The sequence below is a fragment of the Schistocerca cancellata genome, chromosome 2 (genome assembly GCF_023864275.1).
Source record: "Schistocerca cancellata isolate TAMUIC-IGC-003103 chromosome 2, iqSchCanc2.1, whole genome shotgun sequence".
Taxonomy (NCBI): Eukaryota; Metazoa; Arthropoda; class Insecta; order Orthoptera; family Acrididae; genus Schistocerca; species Schistocerca cancellata.
In genome coordinates, this window is record NC_064627.1 from 411,100,071 (window position 1) to 411,116,276 (window position 16,206).

General features: G+C 41.2%; 1 protein-coding gene across 1 annotated transcript in view; it reads right to left on the reverse strand.

Moving 5' to 3' along the window:
- LOC126146011 (adenylate cyclase type 3) overlaps positions 1-15,121 on the reverse strand; it is a 923,811-nt gene extending 908,690 nt beyond the window's left edge. The window contains exon 1 of the mRNA XM_049915594.1: positions 15,048-15,121. The gene's annotated coding sequence lies outside the window, so the exon portion shown is untranslated. The remainder of the gene's footprint in view (positions 1-15,047) is intronic.
- Positions 15,122-16,206: the final 1,085 nt, after the last annotated feature.

Genomic DNA, 16,206 nt, shown 5'->3' on the forward strand with positions numbered 1-16,206 from the left:
AATAATCAGTAATGAAATCAGATAAAGAAGTAGTATTACCCAATACCAGTTACAAGTTAAAAACATTTCAGAATAGAAGCTATTGGCAAGTAAAAGGAATGAGAAATCGTTAGGACATTAAAAAAAGTCAGTTCATTGGCAAACATCATGTTTTCCGTGACAAAAACCGCCTTCCATTACAAGGCAGAAGATGGGACACGTGTCTAACCGTTCACGCGTTATGTAACTACACTCCTGGAAATGGAAAAAAGAACACATTGACACCGGTGTGTCAGACCCACCATACTTGCTCCGGACACTGCGAGAGGGCTGTACAAGCAATGATCACACGCACGGCACAGCGGACACACCAGGAACCGCGGTGTTGGCCGTCGAATGGCGCTAGCTGCGCAGCATTTGTGCACCGCCGCCGTCAGTGTCAGCCAGTTTGCCGTGGCATACGGAGCTCCATCGCAGTCTTTAACACTGGTAGCATTCCGCGACAGCGTGGACGTGAACCGTATGTGCAGTTGACGGACTTTGAGCGAGGGCGTATAGTGGGCATGCGGGAGGCCGGGTGGACGTACCGCCGAATTGCTCAACACGTGGGGCGTGAGGTCTCCACAGTACATCGATGTTGTCGCCAGTGGTCGGCGGAAGGTGCACGTGCCCGTCGACCTGGGACCGGACCGCAGCGACGCACGGATGCACGCCAAGACCGTAGGATCCTACGCAGTGCCGTAGGGGACCGCACCGCCACTTCCCAGCAAATTAGGGACACTGTTGCTCCTGGGGTATCGGCGAGGACCATTCGCAACCGTCTCCATGAAGGTGGGCTACGGTCCCGCACACCGTTAGGCCGTCTTCCGCTCACGCCCCAACATCGTGCAGCCCGCCTCCAGTGGTGTCGCGACAGGCGTGAATGGAGGGACGAATGGAGACGTGTCGTCTTCAGCGATGAGAGTCGCTTCTGCCTTGGTGCCAATGATGGTCGTATGCGTGTTTGGCGCCGTGCAGGTGAGCGCCACAATCAGGACTGCATACGACCGAGGCACACAGGGCCAACACCCGGCATCATGGTGTGGGGAGCGATCCCCTACACTGGCTGTACACCACTGGTGATCGTCGAGGGGACACTGAATAGTGCACGGTACATCCAAACCGTCATCGAACCCATCGTTCTACCATTCCTAGACCGGCAAGGGAACTTGCTGTTCCAACAGGACAATGCACGTCCGCATGTATCCCGTGCCACCCAACGTGCTCTAGAAGGTGTAAGTCAACTACCCTGGCCAGCAAGATCTCCGGATCTGTCCCCCATTGAGCATGTTTGGGACTGGATGAAGCGTCGTCTCACGCGGTCTGCACGTCCAGCAGAACGCTGGTCCAACTGAGGCGCCAGGTGGAAATGGCATGGCAAGCCGTTCCACAGGACTACATCCAGCATCTCTACGATCGTCTCCATGGGAGAATAGCAGCCTGCATTGCTGCGAAAGGTGGATATACACTGTACTAGTGCCGACATTGTGCATGCTCTGTTGCCTGTGTGTATGTGCCTGTGGTTCTGTCAGTGTGATCATTTGATGTATCTGACCCCAGGAATGTGTCAATAAAGTTTCCCCTTCCTGGGACAATGAATTCACGGTGTTCTTATTTCAATTTCCAGGAGTGTAGTTTTAAAAATACAAAGAGCTTTACCCATCATAAAACTCTGTAGCTAATGAATTAACAATATCCACCAGAAGCTTTACCGTAATTATAAGTGGCAATCAAAGAGCTTCCGTTCCAAGGCCGCACAGTCCAGAATCGGTATGCCAGGCAAAATCTCCGTGAGGCAGTTAACCCAATGACGCACCAGGTTGAAGATACCCCTTGGGTTCAAATGTTCAAATGTGTGTGAAATATTATGGGACTTTACTGCTAAGGTCATCAGTCCCTAAGCTTACACACTACTTAACCTAAGATCGTCTAAAACAGGTCGTACTTTATGCCATTGTGACACAGACTAACAATGTAACAGAAAAGCCAATGAGTGTAAGTTTCATGTACAAATTTTTCCTGCCCTTTTCCGTAGTACGTTAAACAATCGAAATATGCGTAAAATTAGCAGTACTGAACTTTTCTTTTATATTCAAATACACAGGTGGGTAAAATTTATCTGTTAAGTACATTAATATTCCATTTTATGATCTCTCGACTGGTTGCTTATTCTCGCTCAGAAGTTCTCTTTCTCGATTAAATAATAATTGTTTCCATACATGTACCTTGGGGTTCTTTTCAGCTGCTGAATGATCAAAAACTGGTTATCTATTTCGACTGTAAAGCTCTTACAAGCAATGGCGTCTGCTAATTCGTCAAGGCTTTGAAAAAAGGTGTTGTTTCTTTTCACTTTTTAAGTTTCGACGATCTCCCAGCATATTTATGAAGTTGCTGCCGTTCTAATTTTAGTATGCAGTTTCTTAGCTCCTGTGATGGTATTTACGTATGTTTGCAGGTGGGAATATTCTGCCGCAAAATAACTATTAAAATTCGTGGTGAAATCTTCAGATGTCCTTTATTTTGCACAATTCGCTACTAACTGTCATTGACAGAAACTGGTAGCAAATTGTGCAAAATAAAGGAGAGCTGAAGTTTATACTATGAGCTGGAAGTCGTCGTTAATTTTCCAAATTAATCTCCACTTCCCACGGCATAATACTTTGATGCCTAGTTAATTTACACACTCGTAAATTGTAGAAGAAAACTATTAATGTTGGTTTGACAGATAATAGTTTACTTCGATTTATTTCATGCTACTAACGCCTACGCAAATATACATAATTTTCTGTAAACAAGCTGAAACCCAAAACATTGTACTTGTTACGACTACAAGATTCCTTTGACAGTAGACGGCAACTGGAGTTGCCTGTTCTGGGTCGTAAACAGGTTCCATAATTCGTACTTCCGCTCGGGGTGTCTTGGGCTCTATCTATCTAGCTTGAGGTCACTGGCCCATCACGTCATTCGAATAATATGAAGCGTTCTGAGAATACATACGGGTAAGGAAGTGAACACTTATTTACACCAGGTAATCAATGAACTTATCACACAAAAGTAATACTTGCGGAACTTGATATTCTTTCGGTAAATTTACCTAAAATCCATACAGCACACGATCAGACAAAAAGGAATGGTGAACGAATAAAAAAAGTAACGATCACCAGTGAACTAGTTCCGGAAAATGAACGAGTTTGCCCACCTCTACTGCTTTCATTTGCGAACTCTTCTGTAAAAGAGACATTTCCTCTGTCTTCGAAGTGATTTTATGTAATGACAGCATCTTGAGGGCAAATTAAAAACAATGTAAAGAGTCATTTTCTCAAATTAAATTCTATTTGTAGTAAGGCAAAGCTTAGTGCATTCTGTCATCTTGCGTCTGTAGTTTGATACCCACAGACCCCCGAAATTATTGAATTCTATTTTCCTTGAAGTTTAGGGAGATTCGAACAATAATTTCCGTTGGAAATCCATATTCTACGCTTGTCCTGTATCTGCTTATATTTTTCGGATCATTACACGTGTCCAAACGGATTTTAATATATATTGCCTGACAGAATTTCAACATCTTATTCAGACCCTTTACGCTGAATAGTTGAACTCACTTTCCCCACAAAACTTTTAATTTTATTGAAGACCAAACTTCATGAGTTCATCATTAAACTTTTTTCCTTTTTCTCCTCTCTTTCTCAATTTCATCTTAATGATTTTTTCTGCTGCATCTACTTCCCTATCCTACCCACTGCTTCTGTGAATAGTTTTATGCATACAGGCAAACCTTTCTCTTTGGCAGTTTAATCTGGACCTGATTGTGTTCGAAATTGAGTGTGATAGTGAATTTTAGTGTTCCCAAATAAAAAGTCAAAATGACTTCTGTTGAGCTTGACGCTTATATTTGAGTCGTAATTTGAACAAAAGTATATAATTACCAGTTTCATTCATGTCAAAGAACTGAACAATTGTTGAATTAGTTACTCTCTCCTGCATTTGAAATACGAGATTCATAAAATATAAAATTTTGCTAGACTTTTCATTGATCTAAAATCATTTATTTGTTAGAATAATAATACTGTCCCACTCCTATGAAACGAATGTACTTAAAAAACGGATGAACTTGTTTAAAAATTTGTGCGTTTTGTAATACAGTCATTATTAGGTCGTACTGTAAATCTTTAAGACTATAAGTAAACACCAATATTGTACTCATCAAGACAAGCTACCACAGAAAGGCCCATGGCACCTATCACGACGGGGCATAAAAAATATTGACTGGGTGACGATCATACACTTTGTGAGCTTTTTGCGCATGTACACGAACATATTTTGCGAACTGCATCTAGAGCTGCCGCTTAAATCAATGTATATTTCTGATCGCTGTCAACATTCCATACTTCCATGTATGATGTTTGATTGGTATTAATTTCTAATGCTGTGTATAGCACGGCTCACTGGTAGTATGTTGCCGCTATAGCCCAACATGAGCATTAACGGGGCGGAACCGTTGCCACAATTTGTGACATGGTTGGACACACTGAGAATGGCAGATGTGGGTCTTAATTATTTTGCGTGCGAACAGTTTTGCTTTTTCGACTACATGCTATCCTCTAAGTCTCACCCTCTCCTCTACATGTAGTTAATCTCATTTCCCTAACCACTTATTTCTTAAAAAAAGCAATCAAGTTGAAAATAAACATTTAACGGACACTCTTGTCTTTTTCACGGGAAAGCTCACTGAAATTCAAAGAGATACATCCCTATTATTAAAGGCGAGAAAATGCGAAAGACAATGGACGTCACGGCATTAATAAATATTGGAACATTCGAAAGCAGAGATGAAGAAACTGGAGATATAATGATTATACAATATCCGAAAGATAGAGAAACATCATCATCGGGGTGACTGGACGTGCCAGTTACGCATGGGTATCATAGTGACAAACTGACTTTCGATGAGAAATGCATTAACGGAATTATTCTTCTCAAATCAGAAATAACGTCATTTCCAACCACCATTACATAGATTTCCACGCATATTTTGCAACCAGATGACTCCTTAATACAAAAGTCATATGAGTAAATCGATATAATGTATGAAATTGGTAGACAACTGATAGATGTGGCGAAATGAAACTCTGTAGAAGATGTGAGAAAGGAAATAATTATTGCAGAATATAGCGTGGATGAAAAAATGCTTCAAATAGTTACAGTACACATATTCATGAAACGTCGTGAACACTAGAAGATACGCTTCGGAAATACTTGGTACACTGCACTACGTCATATTTATTCAAAGATTTAGATTTCAGAAATTAAATTGCAACTCTGACCCTGACGAGAATTTATATAAGATCTGGAGCTTAACGAAGATGAAAATAATTAAGAAATAAGTGATCATACAAAGAAGGGGAAGTTTGACAAATTAAGTGAACATGAAACGAGCAGCAGTTCTTTGAGTCGGCGACTACTCGTTGAGGTTAACCCTAGCAGAATTACAGCAAAATTATAAATAATACATTAGAAACCATGCGCACACCCTACGAGCACTCATGGCAAGGTTACTGATGGAGCTACGAGTACATGATCGAGACTAGTTCAGTGACGTCAGTTTCTGTTGACTGATTTGCTGTCGCTGCCAGCTTCAGCTAGCAGACAGCACTACGTTTAGCACATCTAAATCTGCGAAAGCAGACGCATTTCAGGGAGTCAGTGATTCCTGAAACGTTAAGAATATCTGAGTTTGAAAACATCTCATTCATAGACATAATATACGCACTAAAATCTGTATTGTCTGTTTGACAATGTTTACAGCCAGCGGAAACTGAGCAATATCGGCCAATTTCTATCGATTCAGCTATTCAAAATTCTCATCTCATTGAGGGTCTTCTTGGACTGCGCATATAATGCAGAAAATACAGAGGCGACATTAAAATCTTACGTGTTCTCATTGTTCACTAAAACTAAATAAATAAATAAAATAGTGAGAAGAACTGTAAGAAAATTTAGGAGCTTCTGGTATAATACAGTTTACACTTCTGAGAGAAACGCATCAGTGACGTTAGGTGGAATAATTTCTCGGAAAATGTCAATACATTAGGAAGGCAGTCGGTAATCAGCAGTATGGTAAAGAGTAGCACGTCCACAGTGAAGAGACAGGCGCGCAATATGAATAGTAAACTCTACAAGATCAATGAATGTTGATTTTTTATACCATTCTGAATTGTGGTACCCTACAACTATTTTTTAATTGGGGTGTAAACGCAAAGTAATGTTATTCTAGAAGGGAATATTACGTTAGCTCCTTTGAGCGTTGATTATACCGATATATTAAAAAAAGAAAAAGAATAAAATCAAGGGGACACTTGCGTCTAGGCACTAACTTCAAAGAAATGTCTCCGTCTCGAAAATGACAAAAGTATCGCAACCGCAGCAAAGAAATAACTGTAGTGTAAGTCCTTGTTTAAAACTCTATTGCTAACGTTTTGAACGGTACTGGTAAGCTGAAGGAACACTAGATGACTTGTTAAATATGAGCTGTTTAGGCTGACATTTGTTTATCAGAATGTCTATCTAAATAAGATAATGCATAAACCAGAAATGAAATGACTGAATTTGCCTAAGACAGAAAAACCATGTACACAAACTATACCATTTAACTAGAATTTTCTACATCTTTGGCTTTATCCGTTCGCATGTAATTTCATAGGGCACAATAAAAAATACGGTACTACCGCCACTGAGAATTACCGAAAGCAAGTCTAAACAATTATAAAGTAAATTTCGTTTATTAAGGAAGTATTTCCTAAATGTAAGAAGTTGATTGACGAAAGAATATGTTTTATCCACAAAAAATCGTAAGGGAGGACCACAAAAACAGCATGAATTTACTGTTTATCAACTACTTACAATGGGTCAATATCTTATCTATGACGACAAGAATGCAGATAACCGTAATAACGCTTGCTGCTTATTTGCCTTATATTATCTGAGATGTTTAAATCTTTACTCCTGTGATTCTTAATGCTAATAAAAGAGTTATCACATGGCATAAACATTCAGAATTCAGTATTATTATCTACAACCATGTTATGTTGAATCTGATTTTTATATGCGAAATGCGGTCGCGTATTCTCCATTTCAGATACTTGTTTCTTAGTTTCAAGTTCTTGACTGAATTTTTTTTAGCTGTAAGTCCTCATATAATTGCCTTAATTCAGGCAAAGTAATGTCTAAGGATCTTGAAGGTTCAAGGAATAAGACAAAATTTTAATAAATCAAACTTTCTGTGACATACCACGTTCGTCGCGTCCGTTGTTGCCAAATTTATTGAAGTTATAGGTTCCTCGCTGTGAACTATGATTTTCAGTCTGGCAGTCGATACAAAAATGAACGAGTTTTCCTTCTTTTGGTTTTTTTCTGTTTCTCAAGTACTTAATTCCAGCTTGCGGTTGGTCATATGATATATATTAAGACTTAGTTCTGGGGGATGGTAGTGACAAGAATCGGGTACGGTTTTGTTGACGGAAAACCTAAGTGAATGTAATTCTACCGTAATTTAAACCTGAAACATACTACAGGGAAATCATCCCAATTACTCAATAACTAAATTTTCATTATTATTTATTTATGAGGATTCTCACAAATATTCTTACTAACGTATGCGTTGTACATGAAACGATACCTCATCGTCTCAGTAGAGAGCCACAAAATTTACGAACATCCACTTGAAACTATCTTAAAATGTTGCGTTCGCACTACGTCAATGGTTTGTTACATATATTCCACTTAGTACAGTAAACTTTTTCTCATCCTTCTCAATTCTCTCTATCCTCTAAATAAAGGTGTACCGAAGCTTCCATAGTACTGAAGGATTATAGCGAGAAATTCAAAATTGACGCGAGATTCAGGCCATGAGAGTCAATACCAACAAAACTATTCCCATCAACCCTAGGCGAAGTTTTCAGATTCCTAAATTAAGAAAACGAAAAACTGATATGTGTCAATGGAACATATTCAAATAATTCTTATTGTTGCAATGAAATTGTAATGTTTACTGATAGTGCAAATAACCTGCAGCAACTAAAGGTAGACATTAATACAACCGGTTTCCTAGTCATGAAAATCATTCACGAAATAGTGCCTAATCATATCTAAAGGAGAATTGCGTAAGATAACAAAAAAATCCTATGTTCTTGTATTAAGGAAAGTTTAAGACATCGACTAGATGGATAGTGAGAATGCGAACAGCGGAGAAAAAGTGACAAGAGTGGTTTTATAAACGTAATGGATGCTTCAGAACTAAGGTTCAGATATCCAGGAGAGTAGATCGCAGATCAGAGTTTTTTGTTGGATACCAGGAAGTTGGATACCATTTGAAAGAACCGAGCTCCACTTACCGAAGCGTTATCCAGGCTCTGCAATGATTTAGATTTAAAGAAAATTGATTTAGATTTAAAGAAAATTCTTAAAGCTTTTCTCAGTGCCACTTACTTTCACTCTACACGCCCTTGACTGATCTGATTTATTTCTTTGTGTATTGAGATGATTTAATTAAATTTTCATACGTTCTCTTCCTGTGTAAAATATGGTTTATATAGTTATCTTTATTAGTCTCTTCTAATGTTATTCCTGCCCTTCTCTTACATATCGATTCAGCATTTTCTCCTCTTTTGATTTTCGTTCTTTCCATGCTTTGTCATGAGTCACAGAGACAGTTTTCGTCACTTCGATTATCGGTTGACGTTTAAGATCCCAAAGTTCTTAGCCAATTCTTCGTATTAAAAGATTTATCTTTCATATAGTTTTCGTTCTTAGATTACAGAGGTATTTCATGTTTTGTAATGTCTTTTTTGTAGTGGTGACTCTGGACGTTGTTCCTGAAATTCACGCCATTATTACACGAAGATGAATGCAGAAGTACGAAATAGCAAAGCGCCGAATAGTATTTCCTGTTCAAGACTGATTATTATTTTGATAAAGTTGTCGGTGTTTGTTGCTGTGCGTAAGTTTTTCTATCGACTTTATGATGAATGTCATTTTCCTTATCTTGTAATCATCTGGAACCACCTTGCTCAGCAGTCTGTATTGATTTTCTATTTTATGCTTTCCCAGTCATTTACCCCTTTCCTTAAACCATGTTCCACCAACTTGCCCATACACCGTTTAAGTTTTACGTAGAGTTCTCTCTTTGTTATTCTAGCGAAGTTCACATATTTAGATGCTTTTGTACTTATCGTTTCAACTTTCTTTTTTCGTTTTTGTTGTTGTTTATGGTTTTATTTTTTCACATAGCCGCACGGGGTAGCCGCGTGGTCTTGGGCGCCTTGCACGGTTCGCGCGGCTCCCTCCGTCGGAGGTTCGAGTCCTCCCTCGAGCATGTGTGTGTGTGTGTGTGTGTGTGTGTGTGTGTGTGTGTGTGTGTGTGTGTTGTCCTTAGCCTGAGTTAGTTTAAGTTAGATTAAGTAGTGTGTAAGCCTAGCGTCCGATGACCTCATAAATTTGGTCCCATAGGAGCTTACCACAAAAAAATTTTCTCACATTAATTTTCTCTAATAAAAACACGAAAAACCGCTTCTAACTATGACTCATTTTGTCTCTGACATCTGTAACAGTATCACAACAAAGTCCTTTTCATTATGTCACAAGATCACCTGACGAGTGGTTCACACATTTCGCTATATAGATCAGCGGTCCCTAGCTGTTACCTAATCAGGCCCACGGCAGAGAGGAGTGTTTAATGCTTTTCAGGTGTTCCTGCCTAAAAATAACATGGCCCACAGTGTACGACAGCACACTTGAAATCTCTCTGAATGTAACCAAGAACCGTTCGAAGTCACTCATTTAGTTTTCGTATTGTTACCGAAGATATAATACTCATGCATTTACGCCTTCAAGATGGTGTTCATCCGCTATTTTTGATCATATACTGCCTGTTGTCTACTAATTACATTACTTGCCTTTTGTTGTGTCTGCCACAACTTCGATCTTCTGGTGATTGTTATTCGCTTTCTGCTACAATTATCGCAGTGTTATCGATCAATGCTTTTCAATGCATTCTCACGTAATTTCATATAATGGGTTTCCGAAGCAGTTATCAGTTTGTGCCGATGAGAAAATACCGCATACGTACATTTATCACTGATACCTGTTCCGACCATTTTTACACCTATTCTTTCAGTTCTTTCAGTCTCTTAGGCTTTATTGTATGGTATGCACATAAATGAAATATAAAGTCTCACCTGATTATTGCGTCTTACACTGTTGTTATTGGGTCTTGTTTTTTATTGATTTTAACGTAACTTATTGATTTTTAAGTGGGTATTGTGAATTACATGTTTGTCACTGTACATCGAAACTATGGTAATAGGAATTTCATTCCAATTTTTTTACACAAAAAATAGAACGATTATTATTACCTAACTCCACATATCCGGCGACTCGAATCAAAGGCGTTTCATAGTATCACTTTCCCGCCTTCTGTGCCATGTTTTCCTCCTTGCCAGAAAATGTACATCTCCCCTCATTTCGACTTATCACCGATGTAGGAGTTTTCCGTGTGAAATAAACTCCTGCTTGTCGTCTAAGAGCGTTCTCCAGTCACTGAATCTTCCTGGCCTTAATAATTATTGCTACATCTCTTTCATTCCATAGGTTCTGTGTGTCTCCTTTCTTTTCCTGTATTGCCCATCTTCCTCTACAGTTCCAACAATTGCCCTGTTGACGTTGTTTTCGAATGTTATAAATTAAACCACTATTTTCTTGTTCATTGTCCAAGCCCCTGACCCATGTAAGACCCTGACCATAACTTTACACGCTCTTGTACAATGTCTGCAAAGCGAAGAGGCACCTCTCATGAGACTTTGTTACCATTAGAATCTCTTCCTTCGTATCGTTATTTCCGTTTATTCCTGTGCTCAGGTACTTGAACAAATCTCACTTCAGCGCCACTGTCAAGGTATCTCTGTCCCATTCTCCTTTGTTTTTTAGTTCCATATACCTCCTTATTGTTGACTGATTACCAACTGCTCTTGCCTCGTCTACACGTGTTCCATCAGTCCCACTTATTTCCTCCCAGCTTTTACCCACTAATACATTCACAGCAGCAGCAAGCATTAGTTCTTTCATACCAGTTTCTTATCCTAGTATTTTTATTTCTGAAGTTTCTTTCGGTGACAGGTTAAACAGAATTGGTACTATACAATCTACCTGCACCACTCCATTTTCTAATGCAAAATGGTATGACTCTTCTTCTTCACTCTCACTACATATTTACTATTAATATCCACTTTTTAACTAGAACGATGAGTTTTTCCGGCACTCCCGCCCCTGTAATTATTTCTTTTAAGCTGTCTCTCATCATACCATCATACGCTTTATGGAAATCTACAAACAAGAGATTTTGAATTTCCATTTCTTCTCTATGACATGTTTCAGGGTGAACTTGTGAACTGTTGTTGGCGTATACTTACAGAGTCCAGTTTGACGTTGCCCAATATTTCACAGTCTCCCATTGGGAACCTCTCCGGCTGACAGATACGGGAATCCTCACCAGGTATTGTTACGAGTCGGAGAAATAAAATAAAAATTACATGTTACACTGTTCGCATAATGTCAACTATTCTGGACTACGTAATTCTTTTGCTTTTCATTTTAAAGAGCGTTTACCTACGAATAAGGTCGCCTTGAGTTCTGAAATATGGGCAGGATGGAAACTATCACAGGCATCAAAACGTTTTGACGTCGATCGCCAGCTGATACGGGTAACATTAACATCCACTCCGTATTTCAGATGTTAAGATGGTCAATCCTTACAATAAGAAATACACGGTGTAGATTGTGCTATATATTTGATATTATAAAGCAAGAGAGGTGTTTCCTCTTTGCGAATCGCCGAAATTGCGTCCAATTGAAAGACTTGCCCCAGGCCATTGGGCTACACGAAACTATTGTTGCTGTTCTGCTTGTGACTAACTGTAAGCGAAGGCTCAAATACAACGTACAAAAACACCGTGCCTGTCGCTGTTATGAATAGGGGAAGGCTTCGGCTTTATCATAATACGACATGGCTACACCGTCAAAACTGCAGACGTGTCTCAAAATAACGGAATGTACTTATTCATCAATTTGGAATTTGTTGCAAAAAGTATGTGTCGCTGGTCTGAATTTTGTAGCACACTGGAAATGTGTGGAAGTGAGATCCGAACCGCAACCTGAAAAAGAAGGGTGCTTATATTTAAGCAGTCCAATAAATTAATCCTTTCTCCGAGGTACATGAGTTTGCATCATTGTACAAATGGTTTTTTGGAGTTTAGAAGAGCGTGACACAAGAAACAGATAGCTGCAAACTTGAGTGGTTCCTGAGTGTATAATGGTAACTCCAGTGGTAGAGCATGGGCTACTGAAAGTAGGTGCTGGAATTCAAAAACGATGAAGAACGCGAAAGTGACAAAAGCTTATAACACTTGAAGATACTCAGTTGATGGCTCAGAGTCTCCTTCAGACAAAGTTCGATGTCTGTAGCAGCAGAGAAAATACATCATATATCAGTCATGACCAAAGCCTCTACACCCTGCGGATGTGCTCATTTTAAGCAGTACTCTTCTCTACATAACAAGATATAATATGAAACTGGCGAACTGAGAAAGATATCGTCGAACAAAGAATTAAATTCTAGAAAGGCTAGTTATACAGGAAACAGAAAGCAACAGCTGCAATGTACTGAGTCAGAAGTAACCGCAAGTCTCAAAGACTCTGCTGTTCATGATGCTTTTTCGACATGGTTGAAGACTACTTGTCTTCTGTCATCTGAGTATCAATGTAGTCGTTAACAAGTAAAATTCGATACTGGAACACCTGGAATGACACCAATGTCGTGTTTGTAAAAACTAAGTAGTCTTAGTAGAGTGAGATTGGTAAAAACATCTCATGTTTCCTATCCGGTAATATTAGAATTCATTGCCACGTAGACGTCAACTTCGGTTGAGACACTGACATAGACGAGAAGAGGGGAGGAAAGGTTTTGATTAAGAGAGCACTTAGGCGTCTTTCTGCAGGTGACTACGGAAAATTTATATCAGATTTGAATCCTGATCTTTCAAATTACGAGTGCAGTGTCTTAGACACTGCACGAGCTCTCCCGATTAAAAAAAAAGTACGCGAAAGATTTAAATGAAATTATTTAATAAAATAACGTTAACTAGTATCCTGAATTAAGTTTTCCATTCGTTTGTGTCTACTGTATATTTCAATAACTCGTAATAAGTTTCAGCCTATGCTCTTGATCATCAAACATTGCTTATTTGTAATTATTGGATTTTTATAGTAGATCTGAGTTTCAAAGAGTGGATAGTTTCTTAACGTTCTTATGACACAGGTAGTTTTTGCCTATAGCGTAGGTATCATAAATGACATACGTTAATGTGTATGAGGAGCGCAGTGGTAAGCTACACTGCCCCACGTAAGAATAATGGGAACACTGATATCAATGAGGCAAGATTCAAATCAACAGCGTGCGCAGTGAAATTCCCTACCATTTACAAACGTGGCATAAACACGATCAGAAACAGCGAATGTGTCAAAAAACTCAATTTTATTTTTATCAAGTAATGAACGTTTCCACATTACACTTGTGTGACAGCACCAAGGATCATGTCCGGTGAGCCAATACGGAATACGTCTATCAACATCGCAGTTGCAACAGTTACAATGACTAGGTTAGACAAGTACTGGGCATCGGCAGACACCATCAGTACCATTGATCGCTGTGTTTCTAACATGAATTCTCAACAGCACCACATGTCGGATAATACCTTTCAATTATCGGGGCAGCGAGACTGGAAGCTATCTTAGTTTCTGGCAACAATATTTATCGTTGTTGCTATGAGACTCTTTTATTTGTGGTCTACATGAACTTCGGTTTTTCTAGACAACTAAATCTATTATAACACAACTTTGGCGACTGACGTCTTTCACTTCACTATATCCAATGATCACTGTTTTGATGCTATTATCACTGTTTTCGTCCTATATATTTTGATTGCAATGATTTACTCTCGTACCTAGGTTTATTATTGGAGCATGAGTTTTGATGCTTCCTACGTTCACCTAATGGTGTATAATTAGGAGTGCAGCTATTCAATGAACAACTTTGTAAGCGATTACTCAACTAACAGATTTACAGCTTGAATGTTGGGACGTCGTACATTTTCTGTCGCCTTATGAAGTAAAAAGTTGTGAGTAAAAACATGTTCCTGTTTTGTCGCCATTATACACTACGCATTAACAGCATCTTATAAAACTTTTTTTTGTTTTCCATATAGGTTATAACCTGCCGATGCACCTGTTGTGGTATGATACCGGTTGTGGTGCCGCATAAAGTAACCTCTAAACATCTAATGCGGCCTGGAAGAACTTTCACAATTTTTTTTTAAATTTAAATGTCTATGAGATTTTTTTTATAATTTTTGGGAATTTCTGTACATTAACAATGTATAACATAAGCTGTGGTTCCTCTAACAACAAAAGAGTGTGTAATATTTATCATGCAGATTAAACATAATAGAAGGGATAACTGAGTACAGCATTTGTCGTTAAGAAAGTATTGCTAGATGCGTTAGAACAGCTGCTATTGCACGATACACTGGTTGCTGGAGAAGATTCTGTATTCTTTTAGAGCAGTAGTGTCTAGGGAAAGAAATCGTCACATATTCAGTACGTGACATCCCGAGTGACTATTGACGTTGAAATCATTACCATCCGATGCTTGTGGAGCGTGTCGGAAGTATTAAAGCGCTCTCCACATCTATGCGGTTGTTATTTTTTTCTTTTAATTCACTTTGTCTCGTATAGTGGCATTGTTACAGCTTAATTGCTGTGTGTAGTATGTTATCATACATTTCTGGATACTTTCTTCCTGAGTGGAGCAGACAAAAGCGTAACAGTGTCCGGCGCAGTAGTCGGCGTCGCCGGTAACTAAGCAACGCGGCCAGCTGCGAAGCGGTGCGCGGGCGGCGTATCTGTGCGAGTGCGTTGTTTACCTGTTGTGGTAGGTAGGCGTCGTTGCTGGCGAGCCCGGCGACGGTGACGAGGTAAGAGGCGCAGGTGCCGGCGCTGAGCACAGCGCAGAAGCGCAGCCGCAGCGGCAGCGTCACGAACAGCAGGTAGTCGAGCAGCAGCGCCCAGCCGAGCGCGTCGCGCGGCGTCACGTCGCGCCGCTGCAGGAAGAGCGCCACCAGCAGCTGCACCGTGGCCAGGTGCCAGGCGACGTGCGGCGCCGCCCACCACGCGGCCGACACCCAGCGGCCGGCGCGCCCGCCGCCCCCGCCCTCCGCCGAGTCGGTGCCCAGGTTGTAGTAGCAGACGGACAGCAGCAGCACGTTGACGCCCAGGAAGCCGAGCGCCAGCCAGCGCAGCAGCTTGTCCTGCTGCCCCGTCGTCACGACGGCCACGTACACGTCGAACAGCGTGGCGGCGTACAGGAAGCACAGCAGGCCGGAGCGCTTCTGGCGCGTGCTGTACGACTGGTAGAGGCGCTCCAGCGTGGGGTCGGCGAACGCGCGCTGCAGCCACCAGGGCCGGCCGCAGCAGCGCAGCCGCGCCGACGCCGACGTCGACGCCGCCCCCGCCGCCTCCTCGGCGTCCTTGTCGCCGCCGGCTGGCTTCTCCGCGCCCGGCCCGTCGCCCGGGGCCGCCGCCGCCGCCGCCGCCGCCACCGCCGCCGTGTCCTCCATGGTGGGCGCCGCTGCTGGAACTGGCGGCCCACCGGTGGCGCGGCCGGCTCGGCGCCGGCAATCAATACGGCGCCTGTGCCGTGTGGCCCGGCCGGCTGCTGGCTGCTGCGCGACCGCCGACGCCGGAATAAATAGCCCGCGCTTCAGCGCGCATGCGCCGTCCCAGGTACGGGGCGAGACGGCGCGCCGCCGGAGCCGCAAAGGAAAGCCCCTGGGCCGGCTGCTTCTCCACCTGCCACTGTTTATTGCAGTCGTTCTCCGAATACGAGGCCTGTCGAGCAGTTGCACGAAATATCTTCTACTACTATATCTACAGGGTGAAAAGTATTTAAACCGACAAACTCTGGGAGGTTGTAGGAAACATCAAAACAAATATTTTTCCCTAAAGTCATTTTTTCCTATGAGGAGTATTTAAACCGGTAGAGGCAGATTTCTCTGGTGGCAAATTAATTAAACCAACAAACAC